General features: G+C 51.3%; 1 protein-coding gene across 6 annotated transcripts in view; it reads right to left on the reverse strand.

Annotated features, from left to right (window-relative positions):
- The window catches only part of PKNOX2 (PBX/knotted 1 homeobox 2), a 257918-nt gene that overhangs the window by 83671 nt on the left and 151232 nt on the right, over positions 1-23015 (reverse strand). For 2 of the 6 annotated variants that reach the window (XM_082475905.1, XM_082475900.1), the window contains exon 3: positions 10658-10766. The exons of 1 other annotated variant lie outside the window; for it this stretch is intronic. The gene's annotated coding sequence lies outside the window, so the exon portion shown is untranslated. Of the gene's footprint in view, positions 1-805; positions 825-9944; positions 10235-10286; positions 10376-10657; positions 10767-23015 lie in introns of those variants that run through there. 3 more of the 6 variants (XM_082475903.1, XM_082475902.1, XM_082475904.1) reach the window with 3 other exon arrangements.

Genomic DNA, 23015 nt, shown 5'->3' on the forward strand with positions numbered 1-23015 from the left:
CACACCCCTGACCGGGTTTCCCAGGGAGGAGCCCCGTCCTGCCCCACTGCCTCTGATTCATGGGGGCCCCCGGCACATCAGGGCCCAGAGTCAGGGCTGTAGCTTTCTCTCCTTTACTCCCCCAGTTCAGCTCGTTTTCATTTTGGCTTCAAAAAAATAATGGACCAGGGTCAGAGTTAGGGGAGCAGCCCTCGCTCTGGCCCTGGCATCTCTCCTGCCTGCTGTTGCTTCTCACACGAGGACCAGAAGGTGACAGAGTCTCCCGCTTTCCTCCCTGCCTCGGCTGTCACACCTTTTCTGGCTTCAAAAAGCCGCTGATATATTTTACAAACTGAAACAGCAATTTAATTCCCCCTGATAGCGGCAATTGTCCATTAGATCTTCCTACCGAGGAGCTTAACAATAATTCCTTTCATCTGACTGCTTGCTTCTTCTTGATCTGAGAATCAATCCCATAAATAGCAGGCAAGAGTTTTCACATTACTCTCCCTCTCCAGCTTTTAGCATTCTGATGAAGATTCTCATCTCCTCTTTAAGCACTTTACAACTTGGCAATTTTTCCCCCTTTGGTTCCTTTAAACAAAATAAAACAAAAAAAAACAGAAAGGGAGAAAAAAAAGCATGCTAGCTATAAGGGTAAGCACAGCCCTGCATTCTTCTCACAGAGAAGTGGTTTGCAGCCTCTCCTGCTGGGAGGCAGGGGGATGACAGCAGTGACCTCTAATGGTCACCTCCAATCTGCCTTAAACCAGGTGCTGCTCTGCCCCAGAGGCACCATCAGTCTGGTCCTAAATTTCACACTCACCCACAGTTGGGTCCTGCTTTGGCCAGTGATGCTCGACTTAGAACGGATTTTCCCTTTCCAGGAGCCCCCTCCCCTGTCACTGCATCCCAAGAATGGGGGTCGGGAGGCCATCGCTTGTTCCAGTCACTGAAGCCTCTCCCCACACCCATGACCAGCTTCCCGCCCATCCCTCAGGCAACTCTCGAACCTGGAGGTGGGATTCTGCCCTCTTTTTCATCTCCAGCCCCCTTCCTCTCTATCCAAACAGCATGAGTGGGAGAGGTGGGGAGGAACAGAGAAAGGAGAGAGCTTGAGGCTTTTCGTTCAATTATTTTTCTTCTCTTTCAAACATCCAGGCAGCCCTAGTGGTCCGGGGCAGAGGAGGGCCCTGCAGCTCCTCTGTGGGAGCGGTGCGGGTGGATTGCCAGGGCAGCTGGGAGCCCCGGCCTTTTCCCCTGGGGTCCCGTCACATGCTCCTTGTCTGCACACACGTGTAGAGAAACAAATCTAAAAATGAACCCAGGGACTGAAATCCCCCTCGACAAACCTGATTCCCAGGTTTATTATTATTTGTCGAGAGCTGACGGCAGCCGCTGCTCAGGAACCGAGCTGAGAAAACAACTTGGGCTGGGTCCCTGAGGCTCGCAATACAACAGAGACAGACAAACAGCTCAGACGCTGGGGACCCCAGTTGGAAGGAGAGCTTCAGCTTCTGCTGCCCTACCTGCCTGCTCCCTCCCATCAGCCTTTCTCTTCTCGGAGACAGTTGCCTTGGAGGCTGCAACTCCCTGGGTGCCAGGAAGAGGAAGGACAGCAGGAGAAGTGAGGGACCAAGAAGGGGTGGGGAGGGAGGGGTCTGGGTCAGGGGGAGTCCACAGAGGTAAGGGACCCTGGTGCCTGTCGGGTGTGTCACCCGCAATGCTCTCAGATTCTCCTGGAAGCAGAGGATGCTAAAAGGGTCAGCCAGGCCCCTTCTCTCTCTGAGAAGGACTGCACCACGTCCTCTGGCTGGATGATATCTGGTTCCATTTTTTTAAATTGCCTCCAGAAAAAAAAAAAGGTCAAGAATCAGGGCTGTGGAAGCAAGTGGCCCTTTGGGCTCAGTTTATCATTGAAAAGCCACTCATCCCTGATACTTCCTGACTCGGCCAACAGCTGTCCTCCCCCTGGGCCTCTGTGGGGACCCAGGTGAGCTCGTGAGGAAAAGGTAGGGGGACCAGGTAGAGTCCGCAGTAATGAGGTCAACTTGTGGGAGGAAAGGACGCCAGCTGGGCTGCTTCAACCCTTGGTCCTCACTGCTGTTTGGAACGAGAGCAGGTACACTGGCTCTGTGTTCCTGATCCCTCAGAAAGGCAGCCCCGGTGGGGAGGGGGAGGAGGGGAGGATGGAGGCTGCCACTGAGAGGTGCTGATGCAGGGCAGCGAGTCCATCCCTGGGCATCACCATCTAAGCCCCAGCTGAGCAGGCAAGCCCTGTCTACCTCCTGAGAAATGCTTCCTCCACGCCTCTTGCTGTGCTTCTCTGCTGGCAAGGCCCTCTATATGACACTACCGCACCCTTTCCTTCATCAAAACTTTGCTCAGAAGCCTACTCCATGAAGCCTTCTTTACTTTCCACTCCTGGACCGTCCTCTCACTGGGAGCCCTGCCGCTGGGCAGAAGGAAGGCACGTAGCATGATTTAGCACGACGCGTGTTTCTGCGTTACGGAAAAACTACTTCCCAGCCACGTCCCATCTTGCCCGTTGAACCCTCTCCTCCCCAGCAGACAAGATCATGGCTTTGCCTTGCATTTCATTCTGGGGGGAAAAAGTCTGTGCAATATGATTTCACAAGGTCTACCTCCTTAAAGAGCCTGGATATATATATACAATTACAATTAAATTTCTTTGGTTTACTGTTAAAATATCAAACAAACAAATCTGGGATGGATAAATCTTTAAGCCCCAGCAATCATTTACACCTCAGTGAGAACGAGTTTGTTTCCCTGGAGCCAGTTTTGCTCAGGGTGAGATGATACCCAGAATTATTAACGACTGCCATTTACTGAGCCCTCACCATGCACCAGGCATTATGCTAAGCTTCTTTCACAGATAACCTTGTTTATTTTTCCCAGCAACCATATGGTGTAGGTGTGATTGTTGTCTCCTTTCAAGGATGCGAACACTGAGGCTTGGAGAAATTGAGAGTTTCCAAATGTGACACACGGCCTGATTTCAGAGTCTAAACGTTTAACCTAGAGGTCTTGGGGCGGAGGTGGGGAACACCAGCGGAGGAGCAGAGCCCTGGAAATGGAGCAGGAGAAAGACAAGGCTGACTGTGGAAATACTACCATCTGCAGTCAGGACACCCAACATGGGCTGCCCTTCACTTTTTTTTTTTTTTTTTAAATATTTATTTATTTGGTTGCGCCGGGTCCCGGTCGCGCCTCGCTGGCCCCCAGTTGCGGCCCGCAGGCTCCTCAGCTGTGGCATTCGAACTCCCAGTTGCAGCATGCATGTGGGATCCAGCCCCTAGACCAGGGATCGATCCCGGGCCCCCCCGCACTGGGAGCGTGGAGTCCCAAGCACTGCGCCACCAGGGAAGTCCCTGCCCTTCACTTCTACATGCCCTGCATTTCCAAGAGTCGCATTGTATCGACACACCTAAACGTCCCCCGTTTGCCAAATTTGGGCTTTTGTACCTCACTAACGAGCACGCACTTTGTGCCTGCAGATGGTGAGGCCTCCTAACAGCAACCGTTCATCTCCTTCAGCCCTGTCTTCTTTGGACAGCAGGGTGTGTGCAAATTTATTTAAATACTGTATTGCATTTGCTCTTATTATTGCATAAAAATGAGTGGAAGATGGAAAACAAAGTGCTGATAGCAGCGATGAGAAGTCAGGGCCTCATAAACTCGATGCAACCAAGACAGAGATGCTTCCATCATCGCCGAGAGAGGCAGGTCTGAGCTTCCATCGTGGACCCACTGGACTGTGGGTTCAATTATGAAGGGAAAGAACAAAATTCGAGAACGAACGTGAAATGATGGAACACATGGTTGAAGACTGCATGTAAAAGGCAGTGTGTAATGGGGAATCTGATCAAGTGTCTCAGCTGTGGGAGCAGAACGCTGGAGCTGGAGCTGGGTGGAGGCGGGGCTGTCTGTGCCCTGACACCACACGCCGCCGCAGGCAGCTCGGGGCCAGGGCTCTGACTCACATTGGCTGGGGTTCAGGCAGTGTCTCCTTCCCGTGCTGCGGTCCAGGTGGGGCGGGGCGGGGTGGAAGGGGGCGTGCAGTCAGCCTGCTCCCTATGACTGTCTCTGCTTGGCCTTTTCTCCCCACCCCACCCATGGTTTTCCGGGGACCACCCACAGCTGCAAAGAAGTCCCTGTTCTGGAGGGAAATATGCCGTGACTCACAGGTTAAGGGGCACCTGGCTCTATCTTTGGAAAGCCTGTCCAACTGGGCAGTACTGGCTTTTTTTTCAGGTTGCAGGCACCCCATCCTTAGGTAGCATCCAGTCTTTGTCATATCTACCTGGGTCCTGACTTTATCCCCCCGCAGAAGCCCCTTCTTGCAAACCTTCTTTTCAGAGTCGCTTCCTTCCTCTCTCAGCCCAGAGGTTCCAGGCAGCATTCTGAAAGGGCGACCAGTAAAGACATCTTCGCAGGCCAGCAGTGGGGTTTTTACCCACACCCTCTGAAGCAGGAAGCAATTAAACAGAAGTGCAGAGGACCAGAGCTGTGTTCTACCTCCCGCTGGCTCCTGGCTGTCCCCTGCCAAGCTCTCTCCCCTTCAACCTCCAGCCTTGGAAAAGGGTCTATAGTTCTCGGGTTTCTAACAGGGAAAACTTAGTCATATGCTGGCCCTTTCCACTGCACTCAACCAAGGAGAAGTGTTTCAGATTAGCAGCAGAATCTCTGAATACTAGCAGCTTGTCTGAAAATTATAACTCGCATCAAACCTTAATTCTGCCCTTTGCAATGATAACCCATTCCCTATCATTGTGGTCTCAGTGGAAGGAAAGAGTCCTGCCTTCAGTACAGAATCTTTGTGGACTTGAAGTTCAAGATTGTGCCTCTACTTGTGCCGGTAAGACAGACCCCAACTCTCATGGCAGGACAAGGACAGGAGGGGGGTGCGGTGGGGAGGAGACAATTTCACACAGTGGACTCTGGCCCTGGGGGACCAGTTAGGGTGCTCTGACGTAGAACAGAGAATGACCTTCTGGGATCTGAGCGCTTGTTGATCTGGGTCTTCCAGTATCTGGCCGGTTCAGGGAGAAGGAGTGCAGCATCTCAACTCCCAGATCTAGAGATTCTGTCCAGAGCAGATTGATCTGGGTAGGCAGGGGAGCTGCACATGAGGCACCTGCTCCCAGAGCCCATCTCTGGGGAGGGGAGGAAGAATAAACAGGAATTCTCGTCCAAGATGCCCCCCGAAGGGCACAGGTGGTCTCAGGCTGAGGCAGATACCTGCTAACAGCAGGCCTCTCTGATCTCTGTTTTAGGGCCTGGCTGTCGCAGGTCAGAGCATCTGCTCTGCAGCATTGGGAAGAGAAGTCTGCTGTCTCTTTGTTCTGGAATTCATAAAAGTGAAAAAAAGGATCTCACCTAATGAGGCCCTTGCCATGGTGAGGGATCATTTCGTGGAACAGGAGCTGTGTGTGCATGTGAGCTGAGGCTGTGGGGAGTAGAGGAGATGGGCAGAGGGAGCTGAAGAGGGAAGGAGGCCCATGTAAGAATGATCTGGAAGGTCAAGGAGAGAGGTCCCCAAGGGGGACATTCAGGGGATGCTGAAGAAATTTGAGGTTTCAGGGAACTGTCTTGGGAGGCTGGCCGCTACGGCTGCCCTACAGCTCGACCTCAGCTTTCCCCTCACTTCTCACTCTTAGCTGCTTCCCCAAGCCCAGGAGCAGTGTTGGACCCAAGGCTCCAGAGCAGACTCTCCAGAGCAGATTGCCAGAGGGCTGGCAGAGCAGTCCCGGGTCTGACTGCTGCCCCGTACAGAGGAGAGATCCCATCCAAGTCCGCGCAGCAAGTTGAGCTGGCGTCCTAACCAGAACCCAATAGTCAATTACTGAGCACCTACTACGTGCCAGGCTCTGTGCTGGGCAGTGGACGTTCCAGAAGAAGAAAACAGAGACAACTGAGTGGAATAAATAAAGATATGAAATGAAGCAAGATAGGTGACTTCAGATTTAAAGGGATCCCAAGGGCTGAGGAAGAGAAATTAAAAAGGAGCAAACAAAATCTCAAGCCTCAGCACGTAGTGGTGAAATTTCAGAACTTTAAAAAGAACAGAAAGCTAAAAGTAGATTCTCACTGCAAGACTGGAAATAAGAAGATGGTGGAGTAGCACCGTCAAGATCTATGAGAAAAAGGTGTTGAACTTGGGACCTGATCTGTGTTCTATCAGTCAAGTTCGAAGACAAGATAAAGTCCGTTTTGGACATGTGAAGACTCAGAGTTTACTTCCCTCCCATCAATATAAAAATAACTAGAGGTGGTATTCCAGCAAAACAAAGAAGTCGGAGGAAGAAGACAACAGAAAACAAGATAGAGCAGCCCAATGGGAGGGAAGGCAGCTGGAGGGAATGAGGGATGGCTGTCAAACTGGGGGCCTGGGAGATTCCAGGCAGCCGTCAAGTGGTGATGACAGGACTCCATTCCCTTTTCTGTGGTCAAATCGCACGATTTAGTTCTGTGGCTGAATAACATTTCCACCTAATAATCAACCTAGAGTCAGAATGCGGAGGTAACCACAGTTATTTAACAGAATATGAACCTTCTAAATCTTAACATAAAGGTAGCACACAGACGATTATACTAAATAGTATAACACTATGTACTATGTAATATATATGCACTGTATTATATATACTACTATAGACTAAAAATAAATAATATCAAATATAGTTTGATCAAACTAATACAAATTGGAAGGAGAAGAACGTGTGCTCATCTCCCCAGCTTCCACAGGGGGGAGTTCATAAATAAACACATACATTAAAAAAGAGGGACTGAGGGACTTCCCTGGCGGTCCAATGGTTAAGACTCTGTGCTTCCACTGCAGAGGGCGAGGGTTTGATCCCTGGACGGGGAACTAAGATCCCATGTGCCGTGTGGAGCGGCCACAAAAATTAATAAATAAAATAAAATATCTTAAAAAAAAAAAGGACTGACGCATATTATATGACATAATAAGCAGCCAGAAAATCGGCTAAATCAGAAACTGTTTGTCAGGGGTCAGGGGTTAACTTTGGATGGTGAACCTAGCGGGTAGAGATGTGGGAAGGAAGGGAGGCTTTTTAGAATACTATGCAGCAGTCAAAAATAATGGAGTAGATCTATTTATTTTGACCTGGAAAACTCTCCATTATATAGCCTAGGTTAACAAGGCAAGTTTTTAGAACAGTGTTGAAAACATAATATTTAACTGTGTTCAACGAAACACCCAAACCAATAAGATGCAGTCCCTGTCCTCAAGGAAGCCCTGCCTGCAGCCCCTCTCTGTGTCCTCTGCCCTTCACCAAGCGGCCCGCTTCTGGATCGTCTCCCTCGCTCAGATTATTGCGAGATGCAGGTCTCTTTCTGTCCTAGGGAAGAGATGTTTTCTGTACGTTTCAAGTCACGAACGCATGTCCTTGACTACAAGTCATCAGTCCAAAGACTGGCCTGGATGAAGCCGCCCAGGAGAGGAAAGCTTCACACACAAGTAACCGGTGGGGGGAAAGCCAAGTGGGGAAGGAAAATCTGAAAATGACAGATGCCGAGGCTAAAAGGCACCTCACAGAGCTCTGGCCCACCTCCCTCACTCACAGATAAACACACGTGGGGCCTGATGGAAGGTCGCGCCATGGAATTAGCGCCCAGAAGAGGGAGAGCTGGGCTTGCTTCCAGCCAGAGGCAGGAAGGGAGCCTGTGAGACGCTGAGGGCTGGCGTGGAGGCCTGAGGCCAGGGCCCCGCAGAGAAGCCCACCGAGAGGCGGCAGGGGCGTGTAGGGCTGGGGTCCCCATCAGGAGCCGCTCAGAGAGCAGACGGCTTGGGCTGGATCATCCTTCCTTAGTGTCCACGGAAGCTGGAAAGAAGCAGCTTCACTGTGGCCAGGAGGGAGCACAGTGCGGAGGGGCTGGGAGCGGAGCTGAGGTTTTCTGAGTGTCCACCAGGTGCCAGACTCACGTGAGGTGCCAGCCGGCAGTTACAGCCTTTCCCCCTCACACAAGCCCTGTGAGGTAAACGTGATTATCCCAGTTACATCAAGACAGTGACCGTTAGAAAACTTAAGTCATGTAACTTGCCCCAGATCCCACAGCCAGCAAATGGCAGAGCTAGAATCTGAGTCTGGGCTGGTCTGCTCCAAAGTCCCTGCTCAAGGAATCAGAGGGTGTCGATAAATATTGGTGGTAACCAGTTGATGAGAGAAGTGTCTTTCCCAAACTGGGATACAGCTAATCCTTTTTCCTTCCAGAATCCTGCGTACGGACTCAGCCCCTCTACCCAATCCAAGAATATCCAGGCACATCTGCTGGCTCTGGGGGACTAGGGTTTACTGGCCCAGCAGGACCCTGAAAATGCCCACCTCGGAGGGGAACAGGATTGGGGCTCGACTCCTCCCAGCTCTGAGCCCTGTCGTTGCCTCCGAGGACACGGAGCCTGCTGTGTCGGGCGTGGAGGGAGATGGGCTGGGACAGACCACGAGCACCGTGGGGAGGAGAGAAGCCGGAAGCCTGGATGCTTGGTTTCTGGTGCTCAGCTCCGTCCCTGCCCTCCGCCAACCCCAAGGGCACCCTCATCGCTCTCGCCCCCCCTCAGATGCTGTCCCTCCTCCCCCCACATCTCCCTAGGCACCTCCACCCCCACTGAGCCTCTGACTTCCGGGGGGAGGCAGGAGGCCCAGGAGAGTATGTATGTCAGCTAGGGGTTGTCGTTGACACGTGGCGATCATTAACGAGGCTTATTTTTAAATTGTAATTGCAAAATGTAAATGCTCCCCAAACTGACGTGTAATTGCTACCCACTCCACCCCAGCCCTTCCCCTCTGGTGCCAGCTTTGCAAGGAGAGAATTAGAAAATAAAAAGGGGGTGGATTATGTAAGCAAAATGATTTTAAAAAAAGAGAGCGAGAGAGCTAAGAATTTAAGTGAGACAGCTGGCGGCTCCCTGATTGCCACACTTCCAGCTTAGCTGCAAAAATTGTCCTCGTCGATTGTACCCACCCAAGCAACAGTGTCAACTGTACTGAGTCCCCAGAACAGACCAGACTGGCACCCCCTTGGCAAGATGGCTCAGTGGTCTGTGTGTGTGTGTGTGTGTGTGTTGGGGAGTGAGGGGGAAGATCAGGGTGATGTTTGACGTTGCCTCCATCTCATCCATAGAAGCCTTCCATTCTACGGAAAGACACAACCCACAGTAGGACTTAGCAGTCCGTCAACCCACGTCCATCCTTCCCCAGATTCTACGTATTCTCCTCCACGTAGGGAGGGCCAGGGGAACCTCCATTCTCCCGGGCATCTAGACTCCAGCATCCGCAGCATCAGCCTGGAGAGAAACAGGACTCTGCCTATTGAACTACGTCTGGAATAGGTACTTCGGCAGGAGGAAGCTCTTGCCAGGCCCAGAGACATAACTGGACTTGGGCAACAACACCCGTCCACGCTGGTTCACCAGGAATCTCTAACCCTTAACCTCCTTTTTCTCTTTTACCGTCCGCCCCATCTCCGCCAAGCCCTCACCACAGCCACCGTCTGCAGTGAATTCTTTTCCACGTCACTGTGTGCACAGGCTCTGAAGATTGTTGAAAAGACTGTCCCCCAAGTGGGCATCACTCAACCCACACTTGGGGGGGAAGCCCTGACCCCTGGGATATGCCCTCTTCTCTGGCTTTCACCTCTAGAAGCCCCAGCGTGCTCCCCACCCCGTAACACACCTAAAACAGAGCTCCCCAAACAGCCAGAGGGCACAGGAAGCAGACGGCCATGTCTGGCCAGTTCTGCCACTGTCAGACAGGCGGTCCTCTTCAGTATCCGTGGCTTTTCTAACTACCTGCCTCTCTCCCTCTCCTTCTCTTGAGAGAAACCAGCTTTTGTGAGGAATTTGGCAATGATTACTGCGCCCCCAAAACAAAGACCGGGGAACCAGAAGGTCATGGTGGCCCTAAGACATCAGGGAAACGTACAAAATCCCGGGCAGGGTCCTTTGGAGTTGGGGCCCCATCTCACCATTAACAGATCCAGCCCTTATCATGGCATACTGGAAAGAAAAAAGGCTTGTTTTGGATAACTGGATTTCTAAATCCCTGCCTATACTGATACTTAGGTCTGTGAGATCATGAAGTTACTTAAGGGGATTTAAAAAACCCTATCTGATAAGAGGATTAAGTGAGATTCTCTATTCAAAATGCTTTATACACTCTAAGGAACTATTTCTCATAGTTCATCACACACACTTGGGATACAGTTTCCTCCGTGTTCATGAAAAACACTTGGGGTACAGATTCTCGGTCTAAACCTGGACTCACAGTTCAGGGTCTCTGGTGTGAGGTCCAGGAGCTGAGTTTTTCATGAACACCCCCTGGTGATAACACTTGCTCCAGAGGGTTGTGCAAGTGTTACCGTCGTCGTGTGCGTAAGCAACAGCCCATCCATCTGTAGCAACAGTTTATTGTTCACGGAATACGTAGAAGAAAAGAGAGGTATACGGGGACGAGGCACAGCCCTCGCCCCATCCTCCAGGAGCCGAGCGGAAACAATACAGTGCTGTGCTTTCTGAGGTCGCGTGTGCGCTAACTGTCAGCTACTGCTATGGGCTGGTTCTCAAGGTCTTCAGAAGAAAAGATAATCTGCCTGGAGGGTTTAACTTTGTGTTAAAGGACGGAGAAACGTTTCTTACTGTTCAGGTGATCCCGGTGGCCTCTGGGATGGCCCTCAGGAGACTCACTCCCCTCTTCTCACTTCCAGCTGGGCCGGCAATTCTTCCTTGTTGGCTGGAGCCAGGGCACCTGTGAGAAAGGGCAGAGCAGCGCTCAGGAGGGGAGGCTCGAGGCGCAGGGAGCGAGGGGACGCGCTCCGTGCCCCGCTTCTCCCAGGCTGGCGGTAAAGGATTCTCCTTGTGCTCTACAGAGCTCCTACCACGCGACCATTCAGGCCCCTCTCCTCGCTGGCTGCTCAGACCCACCGGAGCTGCGTTAGAGCCCAACCCTTGTCTCGGCGGGAAGCGCCCTGTGGTCGCCGTCTGGTCTCCTGGCACCAGGCACACGGGCAGCTCCCTGTCCCGCAAGTGCGGGCAGGTCCCTGAGTGATCCTGGGTCCTGGGAAGCCACAGCTGGCTTCTTGCTTTAAAGTGTAGGCAACTCAGAGAAAGGGCAGCCGTTGCCACCTGCTCAGGTGTGTGGATGAGTTTCAGAGGCTTTCCCAGGGGTGGGGGAGGCTTCGGCTGGGAGTCTGGACGCTGATGGGGTACGGGGAGGGAGGACGAGTCAGGAGGGTGGTGGACCCAAAGCCGTGAAAAGCAGCCTTGGCCTAAAGGGGGCTTCAGCTGCATGACTTAACTATTTACTTTTAGATTACAGGGGATTAATTTTGTTTCTCAGTATTTGAAATGGACCAAGGTATCCAGAAGTGAGGTTGGTGGTCAGCGCCGGTATGAGGCCTGGCCTGACACTTCCCAAACATGGCAATTTCTCCTTCTGGATCGAGTTGCTAATTTGACTCCAACGAGGCTGTGCTTGGGGCCAGGAGGACGGGGTCGTGGGATGGGGGTGGAGGGGGGTTGCTGATACCTGGGCTGCGTTTTCAGGGCTGCCTCAGGGAGCACCTCCGGCCAAGAGCCCCAGCCCTACAACCAGAGGCAAATGCATCTTCAACATTCACAGTTCCTTCCTAGTTAACACCATCTTAGTCTCCCTGTAAAAACCACTCGCACCTCAGTAAAGGATGTGATTAGTGACCTGACAACAGGAGGAGCTAAGCAGTGGCCAGGCTGGGAGCTGCAGCGGGAAATGGAAACGCAGACATTTGCTTGAACAAGACCTTCCCGCTTCCCGGGCGCACACACCTGCACTGCTGCGAGGCGACGGTGGCAGAGACACAGCATCCAGGATCCCGAGGGGTGTATGGATTCCTGGCCGCAGGGCAGAGGAAGTGGGGGAGCCCGGAGACCGGATGAGCTGAGAGGAGCTCCGAGAGCAGGCAGGGCGGTTCATGAATTTCCATGAACAAAATCTCTCTGGGTTGAAACAAAACCCCCTTCGCCACCCTGAGCCCAGGTTCCTCCCAAGAGGAGATGACGGATGTGAGACACACTCAAAGCGGCGGGAGGCTCGGGCCGCCCTGGCCACTGCCCGGAGAGGATGCTGTGAGCCCCAAGGTACCCCCGCAACAGCCTGCTCCTACTCCACTGGCCTTGCCTGTGATGTCCGTGAGTGCCTCCCGGTTCTCTGCCCGCCCCCCCAGGCAGCAAACCTGGGGGACAAGCCCGCTTCCTCCCTCCCCGAGCCCCACCTCACTCCCTTCCCCATCACGTCCCCACTTCCCATCCTTTCCAGTCTAGTCCAGGCGGAAGGTGGTCTTCCGCCTTTCCACTCCCTGGGACACACCTAGAGAGGGCCCTCATCCCTGGCGACGCCGGCCAAGCCCCTCCAGCTTGTTAGCCGCCCCCGGACTGAGCTCCCCAGTCAGCCGGCTTCACCCTGCATCGACCCAGGGCCTCGTGCGTGCCAGGCAGTGCCCGGGATGGGTGCACGGCTGCGTCACCTCCTACTCCAGAATTTTCAGGGACTCCCTCCTTACAGGCACCTACGGGTGTACAGTCTGACCTGGCACTGCCCTAACTGCCTTCAGGGCACAGCTTCTACCCTTTACCCATAGGCTCTCTTCCCTCTGTCCACACGCAACCCCAGACCTGCCCCATAACCTCCCACCGCTCTCACTGCCACAATTCGACATTTCTACCAGGCAAGACCCTCACCATTCTTCAGTGTTCAACCTGAACATTCTGGCTTTTGCCTCTACAGCCAGATGTAATTTTACCTCCTCTGTGTTTCCAGGTAGCACGCTGTCTGTCATCCTCTGCAAGCTCTCGCCACGTTTTTCATGCTGTGGTTCTTACTTATCTCTCGTCTCTTTCCTCATGGGCAGAGTCCCTGTCTTCTGTCTGCATAATTTTTTAGTTTGCAAAGTACTTTCATACGTAATATCCTCTTTAACTCTTAAAACAATCTTTAGAGGGCGATATTTCAATATAATAACTTAATTTTTATTACCTTTACAAAATAATATATGCTTATTGCACAAAATAAAGAAGAGGGAGAATTTTTCTTTTCTTTTTTTGGCCACGTGGTGTGGCTTGCGGGATCTTAGTTCCCTGATGAGGGATTGAACCCGGGTCCCGGCAGTGAAAGCGCCGAGTCCTAACCACTGGACCGCCAGGGAATTCCCAGAAATTTTCAAGTTAGTTGTGATCCTACCATACAAAGATAACCACAGATAATATGCAGAGTAAAACTCTTCGTTCTTCACAACAGTATCATTCTGTTTGCTCCGGAAGCAGCCTTTTATATTTAGCAACATACCATAAATGCCTTTGCATATAAGGGAAATATACACTATAATCTTAGTGACTATGTGGCATTCCATTTATGGATGTACTATGGTTACAACTGTCTATTATTTGTTGTTTAGATGATTTCCAGTTTTTGCTGTTATAAACAAATAATGCCCATTCTTGTAGCTGAGCTTTGCTCCAGACTTGATCATTGTTTTAGGATAAGTTTCTAGATATGGCATTGTCAGATCCAAAGTTCTATTCATTTTAAAGAATTTTAACAAAGTACTTGCAGAAGGTCACACCGATTTACATCGCATCTGCAGTTTATGAGAGGTGCCTTTTTCCCTGCCAGGTAGTTGATCCCATTTTATCGAGGTGGAAAACAAGGCTTAGGAAAGTCAGGCACCGGGCCTGCCTAAGAAAACAGCCAGCGAGCAGCATGTCTTCTGACTCCAGACATTTCGCTCTTCCAATCTCCCCACTTCTCCTTGCTCTTATATTTCTTACAATCCAAAGGGAGAGGCTGCAGTATAAGTGCTAAGTAAATGCTGGGCTTCCCGAAGGACGAGGCAGAGGTGATGCGCCCTCAGTTGTGGGGTGGGCCACTCCTGGGGGCTCTGCCGAGCCTCGTGTCCCAGGTGTCTGATACTTGTTTTGGCAGGTGACAGCTCTGTTCTCGGGTAGCTTTTTACTGTTCCCTCCTCCCTTCTTCTGGGCAGATGCAAATTGCTTCAATTTCGACTCCATGTATTAAGAACCTACCATGTGCTGGGGCCTGGGCGTGCAAAGATGAAACACACACACACACACACACAAGCTCTCCCTGCCTTTGAGGTGCTCACGGTCTAATGATAGGGACATAACTGTACCCTGTCACGTGTGACAACGCTGCTTCTGGCTGTTGGCCCTACTACCCCTCTTCTGCCAAAGCCCACGGTGCCAGGGGCGGGGGACAGGGCCCAGGTCAGGGCTGTGGAAGCAGGCAGCCCTGCCTGCCTGCTGTGTCCTGCAGCCTCTCCTCCTAACTGTGTCCTTTCTGGAGCTGAGGGGGCCCGAGCTCCCTCCCCATGTCCTGCTGCAGTGCCTGCTGTTCTGTCTGTCTTTCTGCTCCAGCTGTACCTCTGCCCCCTGCCCTCACCCTTAGACGGCACTGAGGAGTGCAGCCCCTCAGAGGGGAATCACACCCGTTTAGGGGAGAGAAGCTGACCTCCCCCCAACTCAGAGACCAATAAATACGCAATCAAGAGAGGAAGGATGGTCCCGGCAATGCCAGCATGCCCTGCGCAGGGTACCGCTTCAGGGCTGCAATCTACATACATTTCCCCTTTCCCAGAACTGACAACCGCCTGGTTCCCACCAGCCTGGAGAAAGCTCCAAGGCAGAAATATAGCCTGTAATCTCTGTCCGTCACGGCCAGCTATTCCTCTGAGCATAACAAAGGCAACTCACAGGACAGAAGGCCCTGGGGAGAATGAAAGACAGTCTGAGACGGGGGACAAGGAGACTGCCCACGGTCATGGCCACCCTCCCCCACGCTCGCCCACCTTGCCCCGAGGAGGGTCCTGAGTGCGCCTTTTTAGACCTTGCCAGAGAAAACCCAGCCCCCTCTGTTTTGTGGCCGTACAGAGGCTGGCAGGCAGCCTGCGACACCGCTGCCCTAATCTTGAGCCTGGGCTGGGGCCCAATTAACAAGCAGCTGGACAGGCAGGGAGGTAGACAGAGAGACAGGGAGAGAGACGGATGGGAAGACATGGGCCCTGTGTGACCGATGGCCCAGATGCTTCAGGGACAAAGGAGGAAGCAGGACCTTCATCTTGAAGATAAAGTCCCTCTGTCCCCACAAGATCCCCAAGAAATGGAGTGTTCCCTCCTCTCCTCTTTAGCTCTGATCAGGCCCTTCCCTGCCTCCTTAAGGTCATTTTACTGGGGCACCCTCTGACCTCTGACGGGTGGGCAGGCTTCCCTAGAGAACACCTCTGCCTGTTTAGCCAACCTGACTTACACTTTGCAGATGACTAGGACAGCACTGAGGAAAGAGCCTCTGGAATCTCTGGCCAGAGGCCCAAACCAAAGGCCTGCCCCCTGTCCACTTTGGGGGAGCTGCCCCACCCTGGTATCCATCCCAGGAGCAAAAAACACCAAAGTCTGTGTCCTCATTGGCCATAGAGCCTTGAAAGAGTCCATGCTCACTCTGGAGACCCTCCCAGGGCCTATTCTTGCATAAATGCAGCGATGGATGTGTGGTTTGCCTCCTAGGACCCTCAGGCATTTCCCCAAGGGTATAGGCTCTTCCCACCTCCCTGCTGGAGTGGCTGGTTGCAGCTCTGCCACAGCTTTGCTCCGTGACGTTGCACAAAACCCTTCACCTCTGAATTCTGGTGCATTGCCATCATCATCAATCTTCGTCATTGCTGTCTGTAAAGCAAGAGGCCGGACCTGACAATGTGACGCTGTTCTCTGACTGCTCTTGATCAGCTAATTGAACTCAATTGTCCCAGCAAAAGCCTCAGATTTCACCAGAGCAATAAGACCCATCTCAAAGAGACCAGATTCCAATCCTCTAGGAAGAGAGGGCCTCCTTGGAGGCTAAAATAGTTTACAGGCTTGTTTATACTGTTTCTCCCCTGCTCAAAAGTCTGTAATGACTTGCCAAGGCCTACAGAGACAAAATCCAAATTTCTTAGCCTCCTTTTTTGTCCTTTGTAATCAGCCTCAACCTACCTCTCTTACTTAATCCCCTGGTCTTTCAAACCTGAGCCTTTTCTCCAGCCGTGCTAGGCTGCCCTGTCTCACAACCCAGCCATGTCTGGGTTCTCTGCCCCCCTTGCTCAGGCCATCATGCCCCCCTGGTGGGCCTTGTGCCCCCGCTTCCTCTCTGCTACCCAGGTCCTAGCCAACCCTCAAGTCCTACCTTTCTCTGAACTTCTGCAGTGGAATGAAGTCAAACTCTTGCTGCCCCATCCTATGACTGGCCCTGAATCTTACTCAGTTTTGTGAACTTCTGCTTTCCGTGTTAGTCTAAATCTCCTCAATGGCATCATAAGGGTTTGAGGACAAGACTGGTGTCTTCAGTTTCTCTTATGCCTCCATATATACTGAGGTTAGTAGTGTGCCCATGTAGATCATCAACAGGATCAGTCTTGTCACATGAAGGGCAACCACTACTAGAAAACACTAAACCGGATCAATGCTTGACCAGTTCAGCTAGACTTTGCCTATTTAGTCATTACTACTCATTGTCAAAGGCATTACCATTCTCTATACTTCAGTGTGTCTCTGAATTGAAAGATTTGACCAAACCATGGGTTATTTCATATGCCTCTTACACTAACATTAATAAGTGAATGTGGAAGACATAGTAGAGTGGGAAAAACTTGGAAGTCAGACAACCCTGGATTCAAATCTTAGATCCCCCTCTTCCTAGCTGTGTGACCACCCAACTCACAGGGTGTTTATAGGGATTTAGTGGTATTACATGAGACATATGATGTGCTCAGCGGATAATAAAGGACTCAGCACTGACACAGACAAAGCCTGTAATAAATGGTGACTATCATTGTTAAGACCATGACAGTAAGAATAGTTTGTTTAGATCTTGTATGGCAAAATCATACTCATCCTTCAAGATTCAGCTCTGTAAACTTTTCTCTCAATACTGCCCTACCCCACACAAGGCAAGTCATTCCCTCCTTTCTGCTCCCCTGATAACTGGGAATGTTATCTCTTATAATAGGGGTCCCCAACCCCCAGGGCCTCGGACCGATACCGGTCCGGGCCACACAGCAGGAGGCGAGCGGCAGGCAAGCAAGCAAAGCTTCATCTGCCGCTCTCCATCGCTCCGCATTGCTCCCATTACCGCCTGGACCATCCCCCCCCGCACCCCAGTCCATGGAAAAATTGTCTTCCACGAAACCAGTCCCTGGTGACAGAAAGGGTGGGGACCACTGCCTCATAAGATAACGTGCAAAGTTCTTAGCCGTGAACTTCAGGCTGTACCTCACCAAATTATTATTATGTATCCCTACAGATGTCCCTCGCATTCAGCTCTGAGCCTCCTGAGCAAGGAGATCCTCACCTCTATGCCTCCAGCTCTGGCCTAGCATCAGGCTCCATGTGTGTTTATTAAATGAGAGAAATGAACAGATGACCAGGAAGGCCAAGAACAGTCAAGAGACCTTGGCAGAATCTGGCAGGACACAAATTAAAGCCTGGTGATAAGGAATCCATCATGGAAAGCAAGTGTCCCTTTAAACTCAACTAAGACCAGCCCCAAATCTAAAGTTGCTTAACTTTTCCAGCTGGATTAACTTTCCTGCGGAAGCCATCAGCCCCATCAGAAGCCCTTTGAATATCTCTGCAAAGCCCTGCCTGTCCATCCCTCCTTTCCCCTCGGCTGGGCTCAGCCCTCCTCCTGCGGCTCCCCACCATTCCTTTCCCCAGCGGTCAGACCCTGCCGCTTCGAAGCCCCTGCTCCCTCACCCGACCGGGCTGCTGAAAGACCCTGGGTTCTAGGACAGCCTTCCCAATCCAGAAGCAGGAGAAGGTCAGTGCATCATGATACAAGCTAATCATTCTTTTTTTGCCCCCAGGCAGAGTGAGCTACATTTTCCTCCTTTCCGGCTCCTCTGCCACACCTCAGCTCAGCCAACAGCCTCCTAATCAGTCTCCCTGAGGCCCACCCCATCCTCCAGTCTGCTGCCCCAGGATGTTTCTAGCAGCTTAGAGCATCCTATGCACAATTCTCTTAGCACTTATCCTGCGAAACTGTGATTATCTCTTTGCCTTCCCCACTAGATCAGATCATCCTAAACTGACTGTGTTTAGAGCTTAATGTGCATTTTGTACATATTAGGTGTTCAATAAATATTGGTTGAAGAAAGGAGTAAATAAATGTATCCGTTCAGCAGAGGAGATGTGGAATGTATGGCACACACATGCTAATGTCTCTTATAAACAATTATATCGCCTGGTTTTTTATTTATCCTTGCCACAGCCTTATAAAGGAGGTATTATTAGTCCTACTCCTTCTTCCTCTTTTTTTTTTTTAATACTTTTTGGCCACACCGTGCAGCATTCGGGATCTTAGTTCCCGGACCAGGGATTGAACCCGAGCCCGCTGCCATGGAAGCACGGAGTCCCAACCACTGGGCCTCCAGGGAAGTCCCTCGTCCTACTTTTAAAAGGGGGAACTGAGGTTAGAAAAGCGACTTGCCCAAAGTCACAAAGCTGGTTAAGGCGTGAAGTGAAAGGGCAGAGTTCAAGGGTGGCCTCCTCCGCTCCCCTGCCCACCTGCCCACCTGCTTCCCAGCCAGGGAGGGGATACAAAGAGGCTGAGCTTCGTCTGCTCTGCCTCACTTGGGAAATAAACAAGAAGAATTCTTCTTCTCATCATTTGGTGAGTCGGTGACATTTCGTTTGACAAAGAATCTAGGAAAAGTCTCTCCTGGGACCAGTTTTGGGACTAGGCTGTGATAATATTGCTTTATTGAAAAAGGATGCTAGGAACTGAGCTCCGGATGGCCTTTTACATGGAGTAATTTATGCAGGAAATGAGAAACAATTTTTTTTAAAGAAACATACATTGATCTGCACATGGTCACAAGGACAGAAGTGATGACAACACACACGCACACACAAAACCCCAGAGACACCGTTACAGACAAGCAAAGGCATAAATTCCAGTTCTCGGTCACGGCCATGGCCACACACCTCGTAAAACACCAAAAGATTGCTGGTGTTGTCAGTTCAGAGCCCTGTGTACACACCCACTTGCAAAACAGCCTGATGGCTGCGACTTCCCCTTGTGTCTTTCGGGGAAATTGCGATGTTCCCCCCCCACGTGTAAATTTCAGTCATTAAGGAATGCACAGGAAGCACGACATTGAAGAAATTAATCTCTCCGTGCCTCCCTGCCCTTCTCAGGGCCCTGTTCCCTCCCCCAATGATCACACTGCGTCTGGAGAGGCTGCCAACCGGATGACCTGCGCCCCAGGCACAAGTCCCCACTCCGGATTCACACCGCCTGCCTCACTGAGGTTTCAGTCATAACCAGCAGCTGGAAGTCAGCAAAGGAACCAGAATAAGGCCAGGAAATGAAACGTCTGTAAAATTCTCATTCAGATGTCTCTCAGAAATGAATCTCAGATATGGCAAGGATGGGAAAGGGATTTTATTTAAAATATCTTCCTCCCTAGGCTGCTTGTGAAGGGCTGGGATTTGAAAGGATATCTGAAAGTCAGGAATTCCCCTCCAGCCATGGTGATTTTTGACCCAAGGCTGAGAGCTGAGAGCAGCGCCCAGGATCCCTGTTCTTGTGGGATCAGCAACTGAGAAACTCAGAGAGGCCAGGAACCGCACTGGGAGCCAGGACACCTGGCTTCTGTCCATAACCCTCCTGTATGAGCTCAGGGTGTGACCCTGGGCACATCACCACCTGGGCCTCAGTTTCTCCATCTGTAAAGTAAGACGGTTAGGACTGAATGGTCACTTCTGCTGTGGTCTCATTAGGAGACCCCTTACTCTGCCTTGGCCAGGTGCTAATGAGACTTTGCACACCTATACGTACGCACAGTGGTTATGCATCCCAAAGCATGTCCAGCCGCAGCCGTTAACATTTGCTTGAGCTTGACAGTAACTTTGTAAAGTTGGTAGTATTGGAATCAACATACACATTTTACAGATGGAATAATCAAAACTGAGACTTAAAGTGTCTTGGCCAAGGTCACAAAAAGAATCAGTATTCATTCAAATTACATGACGTTCAAATCTTCCCTTGGACATTACTCCCTATTAAAAGGGAAAAAATGTACAACATACCTTGGAAACGCTTAAGTTTGCTCTGGAAAATATTTGTTTCTATTCCCTAGGTTGGACTTGTTAAGTATAATAATAACTGTGATTTCAAAGCTTCTGCTGCCTTTTTGCACGGCTTAGGGTGGAGGCCAAGGGCAGATGTTCTTTCATTTAGGAAAAAGATTTAACATCTTCTGGCTATTAAGGAGGAGGCCAGGGCTACTCTGGGAGGAGAAAGATGAAAGAAAAGGGAACTCAGTTGTTATCCACTCATTCAACAAATGTTTATTGAGTGTCTGCTCTGTGCCAGGAACTGTTCACAATTGTTAACAAAAAAGATAAAAATCTCAGCATTCAGTGGGTTTACATTCTGGTCTGGGTGGAGATGGGAGCAGTGGACACACAATAACAAGATAGTAAGGAAAATATACAGGGTCAGATAATAAGGGCAAAGGAGAAAAGGTAAATGAAAGGGAGCAGAGTATGAGGAATTGAAAGTTCCCCCACTAACTTCCTGGCGAATCTAGGCCAGAGCCTTACGAAGATGGAGAAGCATAAAACTCAGAGCAGAAGGGAGAAGAAAGAAGGTGTTGGTTGGGAGAACAGGTAAAAGGGTGGCAGGCCAGTCTGTGTAGGAGAAAACAGACAGTGAGAAATTCCTTCTGCGGGGATAGGAGAGGGATCTGAAGACCTTATCTCGTTGTCTCCTGTGTCAAGTTTAATGTGTTCTGTTCCCTGTCCTAGAGCCATACCCGCTCTGGCATCTCCTGGGGCTGGGACCAGTGGCACCTGCCTTGGCCGCAAAGTTTAAGGGGGCACCCCAAACGTCAGTAATGGGGATGAAAACAGGACCCGTAACTGTGCCCAGACTAGACAGACCAGCATTCAATGAGAAAGGAAGAATCAGTAATACTGATCCTCCCAGCGTTTAAAATGTTGATGTTTTGTTTATCATGCATTTTTGTCATTAATTTTCATGTCTAAAAAATATTGCATTAAAATATTATTTCTCTTGATTGCTGAGTTTTGTGGTGCCCCCTTAAATGTTACGCCTGGGGTGAGCGAGCCTCGCAGGCCTAGCCACCACAGTACTAAAAAGGTACCCACGCAGCAGCTTTGTTACGGGAAAGAAAGAGAAGGGGCCCCACCCACAGTGGGGAGAGCTGGGCAGGGAGGGCCAAGGAGGCCGCACGCCCAGGATGGAGGGAGGAAGGGGAGCAGCTGCTCCCTGGCAGGACCCTGAAGCAAGACAAGAGCAGGAGAACCTAAACACCCTTCCTCTCTGGGACTCCTGGGAAGCTGGACCTTCTGCAACATGGGAGACCTCCAGTTGTTCTTTAGGGATATTCACAGGAAAGGTGGGCTTGGGGGACACATGGGTGGTGGCAAATGGCTAACTGCTCCCTCTTCCAGCTCTGCAGCCAAGGGCCCGCCGTGATAATTAAACCGAGAAGCCACCGGAGTCCATCCATTGGGAGTTCCGGGGGTGGAGCTGCTGGGCAGCCCCTGGGCCCTGCCGGGATGAGACCCTGACCAGTAGCCCTGCGCAGTCGGAAGGGGAGGGGAGGGCGGTCTCTAATTGCCTTTGCTCCCTGGGAAAGGAGAGGGTAGCACCTTGTCACACTGTCTGCCCAAGAGAGTATGAGCCCCCTGAGGATAGGGGGTGGGAGGGGCGCATGTCCAGAACAAGAGGGAAGGTTCTACAGGAGGCGGCCAGTGTCCGGGCACATCAGCACTCCAGCTCCACAGACCTGCCTCAAAGCGAGGCGCCGGGCCCCAGCCAGTCTGCTTTCTTCGCTGCTCCCTGCTTCTCTCCAGTGCCCTCCAAACCCTAGGACCTTAGATGAGTCATGCCTGTGTTCAGAAACACTGCTATCATTAACATAAGTAAGTCAGGGGTTTGAGACCTCTCACGATATGGCCCCTACCGAACATTCCAGGCCTATGTCTCATAACTCTGCTTCACGACCTCTAGGTCAGGGGCTGGCAAATGATACCCAAGTCAAATCCCAAGGCTGCCTGTTTTTGTAAATAAAGTTTTATTGGCGCACGGCCCCACCCTTCCTTCACAATAGCCTATGTTGTGGCTGCTTTCCACAACAGTGGCAGAGCCGAGTAGCTGCAACACAACATAAAACCTGAAATATGTACTGTCTAGAACATTCCATAACAAGTTTGCTGAGCTGGTCTAGGTTGCAGGTAAGCTGTGCTCATCCCCTCCTGCACAGACGCTCCTCCCACCCTCCGCTAGGCCTGCCCCTCGTTCTGCTCTCCAGGACCGACATGCTCCATTTCCCTGCTCTAGTAGCTGAGATACGGCTCATTCTTCAAGGGCTCAGGTGAAACTTATTCATCCCGGGATGTCTTCTGAATTCCTGCAGAGAATGGCGCGCACTTCTGTACAGCCATGGCCCGTTGTTAGGGTGACCACATAAGGTACCACCCAAACCCGAACAGTTTTGAGAGGGGAGGAGATTAATAATTACACAGACACTACAGGCTTCAGCTGAGACCATCCCAGGCAAACCGGGTCATCCGGTGGCTCTACCCTTGGTGCTTAGTTCCTTCTGCCTCCTATGGGGCAACTGTTCACGTACCCGGCTCCCACGATAGGCAAGATGCTCCAGGGCAAGGGCAGTGTGGGGTTTGACCCTCAGAGTATCCTTATCTATAGGCTAAGATCAATTAATGTTCATTGAAATAAAAGAAGGAAGGGCTCTGTCCTAAACAAAAGCAGTTTCTGTAGGAGCAGCAGCTGGAATAACCGAGACAGAGGAGCCATTAGCCAAATGGGGAGGAGATGCTTGCAGCTCACGGAGGTTGCTTCCCCTCCTGACACCTCTCAGGGAGGCTTGCAATGGTCAGAGTGGTCACAGCTGCCTGAGTCTCTGCAAGTTAGGAAAGGAGAGGC

This window comes from Balaenoptera physalus (genome assembly GCF_965194825.1).
Source record: "Balaenoptera physalus genome assembly, chromosome: 10".
NCBI classification, from domain to species: Eukaryota; Metazoa; Chordata; class Mammalia; order Artiodactyla; family Balaenopteridae; genus Balaenoptera; species Balaenoptera physalus.